General features: G+C 38.9%; 1 long non-coding RNA gene across 2 annotated transcripts; it reads right to left on the bottom strand.

The window, feature by feature from the left end:
• Nucleotides 1-2,619: 2,619 nt before the first annotated feature.
• On the bottom strand, nucleotides 2,620-9,529 carry LOC117899596. 2 transcript variants are annotated; one of them, XR_004649190.1, is made up of 3 exons: nucleotides 9,450-9,529; nucleotides 8,251-9,344; nucleotides 2,620-4,656 (listed from the first exon to the last, which is right to left on the bottom strand). It is a non-coding gene; the product is annotated as an uncharacterized LOC117899596 (long non-coding RNA). The 2 variants fall into 2 exon arrangements; XR_004649189.1 differs by lacking the exon at nucleotides 2,620-4,656 and having other exon boundaries at nucleotides 7,403-9,344.
• Nucleotides 9,530-13,941: the final 4,412 nt, after the last annotated feature.

Consider the following 13,941-nt stretch of genomic DNA (forward strand, 5'->3'; position numbering starts at 1 on the left):
TTTTGGGTAAAATATTTGAATGCGACTTAACTTTTCTGATTCGTAAAACTGGTTTTAGAAGATTTTTACCTAGTACCAGTCGGCTGATTTGGAGATGCTTTGACTTGTGAAAAATTGCGGGAAAAATTGAGCAACTTACAGCTGTAACTGTAGCTCGATTACAAAGTTTATATACAAGTAAAAATATGGAAATAACAGGTCGAGGTATTTAAATTAATTGTTAGTACATGTTTTTGTATGGTTGTGTGTAGTTATTTAATTGTCCAATGTTTTGTTCGTGTGTCTTTTTAGCTTGGTACTAACAATTGCACGTGTTTTCTGTGGAATATTACTTTTGCACAGCACACCACTGCAAAGAAGTTAAAGTTACTTGTTATTAACCAAATATAATAGAATCACGTGGTGTTCATGCTTTTTGCCCGTTTTTGCCCCTTTTCGAACAATTTTAAATTTTGCAGATGCTTATAAGTTCACTCATGCAGCCGCTGCTGGAGGTCTGGACCAACAACAGTCGTGAAGCAGACGCAATAAAATGTTGTAATTTAAAGAGTATTGACAAAAACTTACTAACTAAAGATGAAACATTTCAAACAGATTACAATTCAAACGAAAATTATCCAATTTATTGCTTAGTTAAACAAGTACTAAGCGAAATTCAATTGTACGGTGGAGCGATTCCAATCAAATTACTTTTAACCAAACAATCATTCAATCAGTCAATAAAATATATTTTTTAAAAGTTCTAAAATGTTTTAAAGGATTTTTTGTCAAAATTAATCTTTTGAATACCTATTTTTATAATAAATACGACGTAAATGGGTTCCAGTTTGTATGGGGGCGGGAGGTAGGCGGGGTCCAAATAACTACATTTTTTTTTCGAAGTTCTACTTTAGTCTAACGAACATTCATGCTAATTTATAGAGCTCTAGCTCTTTTGGTTTGGTTAATGCCAAACAACTCTCCTTTAGATAAATGCTGTTAAATGACCAGTAATGCTTCCTCCAACCTGAATGGCATCCTGAAAATATAAAGTCTATTTGCTCCTAGGAATTGTGTAGAAAAGGAAATAAAATTCTAGAAGGTTTGGTTTTGTTTTGTTATTTGAGCAAATTGGCTTGTACAATTTTATTGATTTTTGTTTTAGTTTTGTGTTTTTTGTACGTAGTATTTTTAGCTAATTTTACGAATATTTCTAATGGATACAGTGTGTTTTGTGTGTGCTTTTTTGTTTGGTTTCAAAGTAATATTTTTATACAAAATGAAGCAATTTCTTTCAAAACTTGAGTAAACTTTTTGGGTCACATGAATTCGAATATTTTAATTTACTTAAAGAGAAACAATATATGTATGTGTGTATGCATGTATGTGGTTTTGTCATAGATCTTTCAAAGATGGGGATTAACACAGTTTTGATTTTGGTTTTCTTTTTGCTTTTGCTTTTTGTCTTCCAGAATGCTTTTGCTTATCACAATTTATGGTGTCGAAAGAAGAACTGGAATTAGAACTGAAATCTGAAGCTGTACGAAGATAATGATAGTAGCGAGAATATCGAAATAAATTATACCATATGTAAAACTATACGTGTGTGTGTGTGTGTGTCTTGGGGTGTGTTTGTGTGTACATGAATGTTTATATAAAAATCACATAAAAAATGCAACAATCGTTTCGTCTAAAACAAGAACTGACATTTTAGGCAAAAGGATTGGCATTATCTACATTTAGTTTTTGTTTGTTTTTGTTTTGGGGCCCTTTTCGATACTTTTTGCATTTAATTTTTAGCTTAACTAAGGGGATACAGAGTGTAGTTACATTGTACGATTCACGCTTAATTATAGGTTGCTGATTTTTGTTTTTTTTTCTTTTTTTAGGGTCTAGAGTGGCCTAAGCTTTATGCGTTTCTGAATCAAATTTCTGATCACATTTTTGTTGTCAGCTGCCCAAAGGGTATTCATTGTCCATTTAGAATATATGGGGGTGGGGACAGTAATGGGTAGGTCTGCGGTAAAAGTAATGGGTGGGTCATGGGTCAGTCAGTCCTGCACTTGGTTTCTGTTCCGTTGCAAGTGCAGCACTCTTAAGACTAAGCAATTACACTAGGTATCCCCACCTTGTGTCCGAAATGTTTTTTATCTTTCTCTCTTTGTTGTTTTTTCTCTAACTCTGTTTTGTGTTGCTTTGTTCTCTAACTATCTCTATCTATCTGTCACTCTTTCTATATATTCACTATGTATATCTCCTGTTTAAATATCTTTCTCTGTCTTGGATCTCTTATAGATCGTGAGTCTGGAAGGGGGGTCGGTTTTTATATATGATTTTCAATAGAACTATTGTACAAGATTCCATTTGCTACTTTTTGTGGTTGCTTCTCGCGTCTGCTGCGCGTCTCAATGATGTTGCAAATTTCCAAATTGCCCGGAACGTGCATTTTCCTAGCCAAATATGGAATGTCTACTTTCGATTTTCCTGGTCCCTGCATAACTAAATTTCTCGGCTAGTTAGTCGCCGTAACAGAAGGGGTTTCTTTCGGTACGTTTTGGTTATTATGGGGGACGGGTAGGGTTTGCTACCTGCTGCTAAATGTTCGGTTTGGCTTCGGCTTGGATGTTGTTTTTTGGGTGCTTTTTTTTTCTTTCTGCTGCTGTTAGTACAAGTCGGAAATGTGTAATTTCATAAGACGGTTTTTGCATTTTCTTGTTGCTTTGCTGCCAAGTCTCTAGGTGGTGGTGTTGGTGGTGTGTGTGTGTGTATGTGTTTCGTCATCGTGTGGCGATTGAGTGGATTGGTGGGTTGGGTGGCGTCGGCTGCCGCTTGGCCTGGCAACTTTCGCCATGAATTTATAAATCAAAATGTGCTCTGCTCTGCTGCTGTCTAGTGGCCATTGAGTGCTTGCTGCTGAAGTTTGGGGCTGTATCTGGGAAAGGGATTGTCAGGATTGGTGTCTCTTCAGGGTCTGCTCTGCTCTTGCTGCTGTTGCTCTGGTCTGTTGCTGTTGCTCTTGCTGGTGCTGGTGGCTCCCCTGCCCAGCCATATTTTATTTATTGATGGCAATTATGCCTCGACCTCGACTATTGCCAGTAGTTTATATAAATTTGAAGTTTTGTTTGATGTGCTTTCAACTGCATGATGCCGATGCTGATGCTGGTGGAGTTTTTCTGAATGTTACAGATGATGATGGTTCGAACTTTTGCCAAAGAAACCTCTCGCCTGACCACAATTTGAAAGGTCTGAACGGTAGCTGGGGTGTATGTTTGTGTGTGTCTGGAGTAGGGCGGGGGTTTCTGCTTTCTCTGCCGTGTGCGTGTGACACTCGTCTCGGAATATTACTTAAAGTTCAGAAACTGGAAGTTGTGCTGGTTGTGCCTTCATTTTGTTTGCGATGCTGATTTTGATTTCGAATTGAATTTGGGTTAAGTTTTGATAGTTTTCATAGCTCTGAATGAATGGTTCGGAATGGTTTTCATCTTTGTGATATTTGTATGGCGGCCTTCGAGCGAAAGTAATGCTCTTGAGGCGGCCTCTCCCTGGAGGCCATCAAAGTGGTCATCGGTCGAATCTTGGGCTAACTGCGGTGGGAGTGCTTGGGGTTTTATAGTTTATGAAATTTTGTTTATGCCTGTTTATGCTCAACTGTTTCTTTTTGTGGACCAGCTTCAACCCCTTCTGCGCCTTCATCAAGGCAAAAAGTTCTTTGAAATCGCGTGTTCTTTGTCTTTGTCTCTAGGTCTGGATTCGGATTCTGTTCTGATTCGGATACCAATTCTGGTTTGTGTTTTTGTGGATTTTTGGTCGCTGCGAAGAGCTGCGGAATTGTTTTGTTTCGCTGTGATTTATCTGCCGCCTGCCACTCGACTCCTCTCTCGAGCTCTCGGGCCGCCATTTGTAAGATTTTGGGCCAGAAAGTTGGCCAGCATTTTGCCAGCCAGCCAGCCTCCCCCTGTCCTGCCCTTGTCCTATTTTGGTGGCCTGTCCCTGTCGCGTCTTTTGCTTGCCAGCGCGCGGGTTCCTTTTTGCTTTTGCTCCTGACATTTTGTCGCATTAAAACTTCCGCAATTTCTTGTAATTTATAATGCTGCCTTTTTGGAATTTTGCTGGAATTTCTTTCTTCTTTTTTCGCTTTTCGTGTTTTGTTTTTGGCTTTGCTTTTTGTTTTCAGAACTGTCCACGGGTGTACTTAATCATCGTAATGTGGCCATAACTATGCACCGAAGGATTCCTTGCGAATGTCGCGACTTTTGTTTTCTTTTTGATAATTTTTTGGTAATTTGGCAATTTTCAATTGGATTTCTTTTTTGGTGTTTGGCTGGTTTGGAGCTTGGGTTTTGAATTTTGGATTTTTTCGTTTTGGTTTTCTTTTGGTCAGCCATCAGCATCGATCTTTAGTATTTTTGTTTTCGCTTTTCTTTTGTTGATTTTGTAGTTTTGGATATTTTCTTTTGTGTCTTGAGCTAATAGTCGGATTACCTGCTCTAAGTGTTTTTGGGAAAGCTTTAAATTTAATTTGGATTTTGAATTTTGTGGCCGGTCAGTGTTGCAATTTTGATGGAATTGTGTTATAATTTTGTTGGAATTTTGGTTTTTGATTTTCGGATTTTGATGATTGCCAGAGAGGAGCCGAAAGTTGAAAGTTTGAATTTTGGATTTCTAGTGTTTCAGTTTCTAAAATTAAATAATTTAGATAAATAAATGTTAATACGAATGTCGAGACAGTTTAAATTCGTAGAGATTCTTCTATTATCTATTTTTAGATGTTTTACTCTTCGGAAGTTGCCTATTTACTTTTGGATTTAGGAGATTTCCATTTGAGATTAAATAAATTAGATTTGTTTGGTTTTCGATATGAGCAATTGGAATTTTGTGCCTTTTTTTTTAAAAAGTTTTTGATGTTTTAGATATTTACTTTTGAATTTAATAAACTTCAGAGAATAAATAATATAATTTGAGCGAGAATTGTGTTTTAAAACCTAAACATTTAAAATTTGATCAGAATTGGATGGACGATTAGAATTTTGTGACTTTTTTATAAATAGTTTTTGATGTTTTAGATGTTTGCTTTTAAATTAAATAAACTTCAGAGAATAAATAATATAATTTGAGTGAGAATTGTTTTTTGAAAACTAAACTTTTACAATTTTATCAGAATTAGATACATGAAAAGTGTAATATATTTTTGTAATATTTTAAACGAAGTTGTGGAATTTATCGAAAGCATTAAAGCCCAAAGTTTTAAAAAGATTACATTTCAAAAGAAATAGTTTATTTTAAAAGCATTAAATCACTCTTGATTCTCTATTCGGAATGGTTCTAAACTGTTTCTTGTTAGAAAATAATTTAAAAAATGTTTTCTAGAATGATGATTTGGTTTTTTTTAAATAAAGCTTTTGTCACACAAATATTTATGGTTTTTTTCATAAAGTTGGCAAGAAACGCCTGTAAATTGAGGAATGACGAATTATTTTGTTTGAATTATGATTTTGCTCATTCATATAGTTTCATTATTAATTTACCGTGACAAATATGTGATTGCGCCGTGTTTTTTGATTCAAGGAGTTGGTTACAAATGAATTTATACTTTTTAGAAGGCAAGGAAAAAATGTTTTTCATGATAGCCATACATTAAATTTAAGTTTGAGCAAAGAGGAATTGCGTTGAAGCACGTTTAGGAGGTTAAAGATAAAAAAGATATTTCAGAAGGTCATAATATTTGTTTCAAATACGGCGATATCTTATTGTCTTGAATGCTAATTTATGTCTTTTAAATTTGTAAGCTAACGAATTGATTACGCTGAAGAGTTGTTTAAAGTGGTGTCTAATTTCGAATTTAAGAAATTATTTTCTATAGTTTTATCAGAAGGAATATGAAAATATATTCTAGAAGTATGCTTTGTTCTGATGGTAAGTCCAATGAAATACTTTTAAGTGAAATAAAGTTTGGAATTTCATTCGAATTTTCTATACTTTTCAGCGTTTGGCATTCTGTTGATGCACGAAAGTGAACTCTATTTGATGGCCAATATCCATTAAATTCTTATAATTTGAAGTCTAATGGAGAATTTGGACGGTTTTGGTCAGAAAACTTGAATTTGTTGATTTTGTTAAGTTTGATATTGGTTTTGATTATAAATTTAGCCTAATTTTGATTATCTTTCATGTTTTTTTTTTTTAAAAATAATTTATGGTTTGTTTCTCATAATTTTTGGTCGTGAATTTAAATTGTTTTTCTTGTTGTTTGCTTTATGTTGCTCAGAATTTAACCAATTAATTTGTATATATTGTTTTCTTATTTTTAAGGTAAATTCGGATTTTCTTGATGTTTAATTTTGCATCTGACTTTTCTTTCTTTTTTGTTCTACAGGTCTAATTAATGGAATACTAATTTTAAATATAATTTTGAACTGCGAAAAAGATATCTAATTTAATTTGCCAAATAGAATATTTAGTCTGATTTGGAAATTTTCCATGAATTTCTCAAAATCTCTAAAAGTATGAACTTTTGTAACGTTTTGGAACTTTCGTTTTAAATGTAAGAATTTATAATTTGAATTTGGTAGAATTGAAATCCTTGCATTTGGGATTTTGAACATATTGAAATTGTTTTGGAACTTTGCAAGATTGTTTTTTCTCAATTGGTTTTTTTGATACTCTGTCTGATTTTGAATTTGTTCGAAGATGATTTTGCTATATAGCTTATATGGTGTGAAATATGGTTTCTTTCAAATATTATTTCTGCTTTGGATCACTAAATGATAGGCTTTTGAATTTGAATGAAGAAAATGTTGCTTTATATATGATTTGGTTGGCTTTTCCTTTATGTTTTTCTGATTTGGATCGCTGAGGCTTTTAAATCTGATTTGGGTTGTTTCACATTTTCCCTTTGATTTTGATCTCTAAATGATAAATAATTGACGATCATTTTTAATCATATTTTTTCTGATTCTGATTTTGAACTATAAAGTAAAAGGAATTTGGTTATGATTTTGAGTGTAGTCTTTGTGGGGAAAAAACTTTGAATTAATATATCACGTGGGTAAATTTCACTAGCCTAATCGTTTAGATTTCACCTTTCCCATATGATTTATTTCTTGCCTGTCTTGATTTTGGGTCAAATTCTGGGGGCTGTGTCAATGGCCAAGAGACATTTTGGGTTAACTGGTGGTTGGGTTGGAGTTCAAAGATGGTTCGTTGGTTTCGTTGTGGATTCGATTTGCTGTGCAAATTTCCATCAACATTTCTTGCGCATTAAATATTTCTTTGGAATTTTCATAAAACTTTTTTGGATTAAAAAATGCCGCAACGCCTTTGCTATTATTGATGAAAATATCAACGAAATATTGAAAGCGCCAAGAAATGTGTGAATAAAACTTGAATTCGGGTGTTTTTCGGGTTTTCATATTCTGACTTTTTCTTTTTGGGTCCTGTGGCTATTTGTTTCTTTTCTTCTTGGGAATCGTAGAAGCAGCTTCCTTTGCAGCCATTTTATTACCAAAGGGGTGTGAGTGTGTATCAGTGTTTAAGTGTGTGTGTGTGTGGGGGGTTTCAGTGTGTTTTGTGGTGTGTGTGTTGAGCGCACCCCTGCTTGTGTATGTGTGCTAAATTGTTTGTGTGTTGTGTGTGTGTGTGTGTGAAGGACCAAAGCGGTGGTTGATTTGTGTGTGCCTGGAAGCTCTGGGGCATTCGAAACGGTCTTTTTCTTTGAGTTTGTTTTCTTGTTGGGTTTAAGATTTGTGGGTTAAACTAAGGATTTGTAAGGACGAAACGCGAATTTGGAATTTTACATTTGATTCGATTTGCGTTTTCGACACAAAATGATAAACTATTGCATAGTGTGTGTGGATTTTTGGTTGTGGCAGGGGCGGGTCTTTTGCTCAACGATTCTTTGATTTTGGTTCGATTCGATAGGTTTAGGGTTTGGGGTGATAGTGCTCTGGGGCTCTGGAAATGAAGCCTTCTGCGATGCCGTAGAAGAAGAGTTCTCTTTGGGATTTTGACTTTCGGATTGATTTTGAAATTTTCGATTTTTTCTGGCTGTTTCTGCTGTTCCTGCTGCTTTTTCTACCTCTCTGCTGCATGTTTGCCTCACTCAAGAGGCCATTCAATTTAATGAATTTGGAATTTTCTTCTCACTTTTGATTTGGATTTGGATTGAGGGTTTTCTCCCCCTTGGATTTTTGGTACCTTTTTTGAGTCCTGAACTTTGGCTCTTGCTCGAACCTGTGGCAGAAGTTTAGGGTCTAAACAAAAGTCGAAACATACTTGCGATGAAATGTAATGTGCCGCCATCAGATGTGTGCTGTTCTCTGAAGTTGAGCTCTCTCTTTCTCTTTCTCTTTCTCTCTCTCTGTTTCTCTGTGTGGCTTGCGATTGTGTGCGTGAGTGCTGCTTAGGGGGGTGTGCGCCTGTGTGTGAATTCGCCGCAGGAGCGCCTGCTTGGGGTGGTTGTGTATGTGTGAGTGTCCTTCCTGTCGAGGGGTTGCATGGGGCAGCAGCAGTCACTGCCCCTGCTGCTTAGATATTCAGCTAAATATCTAGATACTCGTCGTATCTGTGTGTGCGAGTGTGCGAGTGTGTGTGTGTGTCTGTGTGTCAACGGGGTAGAAAACTTTTTCCCCTTCGAAAGGGGAGCGCTGCCTTAGATAAAGACGTCGCTGCCTCTGCCTCTGCTGCTGCTTCAGTCGCTGCCTGTCGCTGCCTTTTGCCTCCTTATATCGCCCTCAGATGCTCGATCCTCGTCTTGGAGTGCCGGCTCTCGATGTCATCATCATCGGCGATACAGCAATGGCGCCTTCTGCATTTGCCCCGAGCTTTCCTTGTGTTTGCGATTTGGGTTTTCTGTGTGTTTCTGGATGCTTGAATTTTGGTTTCCTTCCTTGCAGTTTCTGCCTGGACTCTGAGTGATTTGCTGGCCTCAATTGCTGCTTGGGGCACAATGCTCCTCCTCTTGGGGCGGAGGTGGCTGTACTGTTGATGGCTGTGGCGTATGGGCGTGGCAGTGCCTGAAGAGGCTTACAGTTTGCTGGCTTAGAGTTGATTTTAAGTTGAATTTTGTGTTGAATTTCGTTGTAGATTTGAATTTTGTGGCGGTTCTGGTGGCGATGTGACACCAATTGGTGGCTTAATTTCGTGGCGTATCGGTGGATAATCGGTGGAAGAATGGGTGGCGGCCAATGGTCATTGCAGTAGAGAATGATGAGCAGTAAACACTTGAGAATTTTGTTGAGTTTCATAACAATTTTCTCGTTTGGGATGGAGATTTGGATTGGAGTTGTCTTGCGGTTACAGCCCGATCCATAATAGTGGCCTTCTCACTCTGCTGCTGTTCTCCTGTTTGCTGCTTCGGCTTGGGGATCCTATTGTTTGGGGGGGAAATAAGTTAGAGAGGAAAGAGTGTAAGGAAAGAGTTGAAAGGCATTTCTTATATCTATTTTTAGCTTTCTTTTACGATCTTTTCTTACCTGTAAGATATAAAAACGTTATTATTATCACTCTTCACACTGTGGATTTTTGTATGAACTTTTTCTCTATATTTTTTCCAATGTATTTCCAGGTTTTGTAACGATTTTTAAGACTTTCTTTTTGATTTTGTAAACTTTAAATTTGTGAATTTGTGTTTGATTTTGTAGAATATTTAAATTGAATTTTTTTGTTTTCGGAACTGATTTTTGTTTAGTTTTGTCTTTGATTTATGTTGATTTTTGTTGTAGTTTTTGTTATAGTTTTAGTTTTGTTTTATACTTTAACCATATTCTCACGAAAATATTGTTCGTTTTTCTTGGAGTTTTGGATGAGTATTGTCTTTTTAGGTGTTTTTTTTAGTGTAATAAAAATTAATCTGACTTTCGGTTCTGTGTTAGTTGTGAATATTTTTGATAGGCAACTTTTCGACTGAATTTTGGTTGATGTTTTCGGTGGGTGCTTTGAAGGATGTGTGCGGCTTGCAAACAGCCTTCCTAGCGCCGCCTGGACATGGCGGTAGTTCCAGGGAATCCGAGTGGTCCTCCTGGTCCTGCGATGCTGCTACTGTTGCTCCTGCTGCTGCTGCTGCTGCTGCTGGTGATCCTCAGCGTTTGAAGATTGAAATGAAACTGATTGAATCTCCGCAGCAGCCGTGGCTTATATACTCAGCATCACAGGCAGATTCCAGGCAGATCGGGCGATCGCAATCGCAGGATGCGAAAGCTTTGTCCATTGTCTGCCCCTCTGCCCGGATGTGGACAAAGGCGTAGTCCGTCCAGTCCCTTTGGGCAACAAAGGAGAACGCTGGCAGGCAGGCAGAGACCCTCGAAAAACCCGTTACGCAAGTTTATTATAGAAAAATCCATGCCCAAAAGATTGGAAAAACGAATTGCCATTGTCGGATCGGGTGGTGGTTCGGTTGGTTTCTGTGGGGTGGGGTTGGATCGGATCGCAGCATCAGGCAGCATCCGATGCACACCTGGCGGCGTCGGGTCCACGGTCCAGGGCTGAAATGCGAAAAAGCTGCAGCCGCCGCCGTGTCGGTTCAGAGAACTGGTTTTCCAGCGACTGGGCCTAGGCTTGGGGTGATCGCCGGGCAGATCGCCTGGCAACATCCTTGACCATTTGAACTGCAATTGTCTGGCTTCTGATGGGAAAAAGTCCTCATTTGAACTTGTTTTTCCACAGTGGCCGTGGCATCGCTCCCGAATCGCATTCAATCGAAACCAGTTTCTGCAGAATCGAGCGGAATTTGTCGTTCATTAAATTTATGGCCTGCACAGGTCTGCGAAAAGGACATGTGAAGGACGTTTATAACCCAGTTACTCCATGTAATCCATGCTCCACCTCGTCCCCGCCCCACACGATGCATCAATCTCCGCTCCAAATGCTCCACAAATTCCGTCGTTCGCTTGTGGGTCAAACCTTTCTCTTCGAGCCGCCCCAGACGGCAGCCGGCGGCAAACGTTCCTTCCGTCTCCGTTACTTTCCTTTTTTTTCGCATCTTTTCGCATTTTGCAGTTTCATTTTGGATGCCATCTTTCAACATTTCGAGGCATAGCAACAAGTTAAGGGTTGCGCTGCGGCTGCGAATACTTTTTTTCCTCCGAATTCAAAATTCAAATTGCTGTTAGCCCTTGTTTGGCCCAGGGGTTGGGCCCTGGTCATTGGGTTAGAGGTGAGGTCACGACATCTGTGTGTGTGAGAGTATTCCGAAATGGGACACTCTCATGAGTAATGACAAAAGGAGAGCTGAGGGAGAAGTGCAGGCTCTCTATTGTGAATGAGCATTTTGGGCAGTGCTTACGCCCTGCAAACAAATGGAATTCAGAAATAAATGCAGAAAATTCATAATTTTTTTTGTTTTAATTACCTTTTTACTTTGTCTTAATCTGATCATCGTGGAAGTTTTAGTGCGAGGAAGAGAGCAGCATCGTTAGCCGCTGTTTAGCACTCGAAGCTTTCTTCAAGTTGAACATTTCCGCTAAAGCTGTGAAAGCTTAGGTGAGAGATTACAGCAACAACGATCAGTGCACCTATGGTTCCTGCAGGCGTACGAAAATATCAAAGCTCAGAAATCAATGTACTCGTTGTGTTGAGCCACGTTTTTGTGTTGCAGATCAATAAGTGCAGGGTTAATTGGAAAAGTTTGCTTTGTTAGTTTAATTCGCATGTGTCAAAAGTGAAAGTGAAGTGAAGAATGTTTAAAGAAAAGGTGCCAAAAGTTATGCGAAAAACCCAAAAAAATGATCAAGTGAGGTTTAAGCAGAGCATAATTGAGAAATGGAATGACAAAAGAATTTAAAGCAAAAGAGCAAGCCCCTATGCAGTGCTTTTTTTTTGTGTGTGTGCAAAGACAATAAAAGTGCGCTGATTTAGCGGTGCTTTTCAATAATGTCCAGAATATGGGCGGAGAGGCAGCAAATTAAATATAACGGCACCAAGTCATAAGTGAGAGTGAAAGTGATAGCGATAGTGAGGGAGTTCGGGAGTGCAAGCGCGGCAGTGAGAGCAGTCCAGAATACAAGCGGAGATGCAGCTAAGGAAATATAACGGCATCAAGCCACGAGTCAATTACAGTGAGAATGATGGCGAAAGTGCGGGAGAGCAAGTACCGCAGGTATACAGTGCTCAAGTCAAGGGTCTCTCTTGTGTTTTGCATTTCCTTTTTTGCAGTTAATCAGTATAATTTCGCAGAGAGTGGAAGTAAGATCTGAAGTAAGAGTAACTTTGGCAAGAGTGAGGTTAAGTGCAGGATTATAATTACGTGTCAGAAAACAAAAACAACATGAACAGCAACAACAAAATGAGACATCTGGCGGAGAAGAGAACCCAATGAGACAGAACGCCATCCAGCAGTCACAAGTCAGAATCCTTTTCATCATACATATTAATGTACATATATTTGTATTTTAATACATAAACATTTTCAAAAATGAATAAGTATTGTTTTTAAATAGTTTATTTTGTTTTACGCTCGTTTTGACATTCATAATCGTTTGCTACATTATGGGTTTCCTGTAAATGCAGTTAAAATAAGGTACAAAATCATGTAAAAGAAAGTAGCGGTAGGGAGAGTAGAGGAAGAAGAAGGGAAGGAAGGAAGGAAGAAGAATGGGAGGCCCGACGACGACTGGACGTAAAGAAAATTTACATATTTCTGTTAATTTTGCATTGAAGTTGGGTTCATAACGAAGAGGAAACACTTGAAATTTGCATACATTTTCCTCACTCACACAAATTCATACCCCACACACACACAGGCGTGTGGGGTGGGATGGGTTGGGGGAAGGACTTTTGTATATGCAAATTTGTGTGCTGTAAAGTTTTCATATAAAATACAAGTAAAAACAGAGAAAGAGAGAAATGGATTGAGGGGATGCCAAGGATTGAGGAGGTTTGTTGGGATCTGCCAAGGGTCTGCCTGCTAAGGACAACAGGCGCAAGAAGGACAACCAGATGCCAGGATACACACTAACACACTCACACCGTCCGAAAAGGGGGGGCCTACACAAAAGGAGGCTCTTGCAAAGGCGAACGAAGGATTGTGCGTGGCATCAGCCTTATCCTCTTGGCAAAGTGTCCAAAGTCCTGTGTCCTTTCGTCCGGTGTGTGTCTGTGCCTGAAAAGTCAGCAAAAGATACACACACACACATACACATTCGCACTCGGACACCCATGCATACAATATATACGGCCACTCACACAGATACCCGAAAAATAAATTCAACAAAAGCCTTTTCCAGAGCATAGGCTCCCGCCCAGAACGGAGTCCTGGGCCTTCAAGAATGGGGGTCATTGGGTGTGGGTGTGGGAGTGCGGGGCCAGGGCTGGAGGGAGTGCTGCGGCCTTTTGTTTGGATCAAAAAGACGCCTAAAAATACTCGCACAAGTTGCTATCTCTCGACCCTCATTTTTGGTTGGTCAAATGCTTCTTTTTTGCATCCTTTTGTATCCTTATCCATGTTGTTGTCCTGCGCCTTTCGCCCACATTTATGTTACCATAATTTGACTTGAGGAAAAAGCAGAGTGAAACGAGAGTTGAATGGAGAAGCAGCCTGCTGCTGTAGGCGCCAGAGATGGCACTGACGATTGTATACGCTTGATCCACATGGAGTGCAGCCTGAGCGATGCAGAAGGAGAGAAGTGTAAGGATCCTGGAGTTAGCCGATATATAGAGAGATTTTGGAACTATCAATCCAGACAATAAATGGATGGATATTCGAATGGAAATGGCTTCTTCAATCTGAAATAACTATCGTTTGGTTATCCCTCGATCGAGGGGCTGGGCCGATGAACTTTCTGTGACTGGAAGAGTATGAGAACAAGGACACTCATTAAACCCACACATAGACACACATGGACTCACACACACATGGCACATTGGTGAATGGGGAGCCGACACTTGCTAACCGAATTTCCTGCTGTAGTTTTTCGGCCATGATGGGTTCATTTTTCAGGCAACATCCACACACGTACACACACGTATGCG

Source organism: Drosophila subobscura, chromosome O (genome assembly GCF_008121235.1).
Source record: "Drosophila subobscura isolate 14011-0131.10 chromosome O, UCBerk_Dsub_1.0, whole genome shotgun sequence".
NCBI lineage: Eukaryota > Metazoa > Arthropoda > Insecta > Diptera > Drosophilidae > Drosophila > Drosophila subobscura.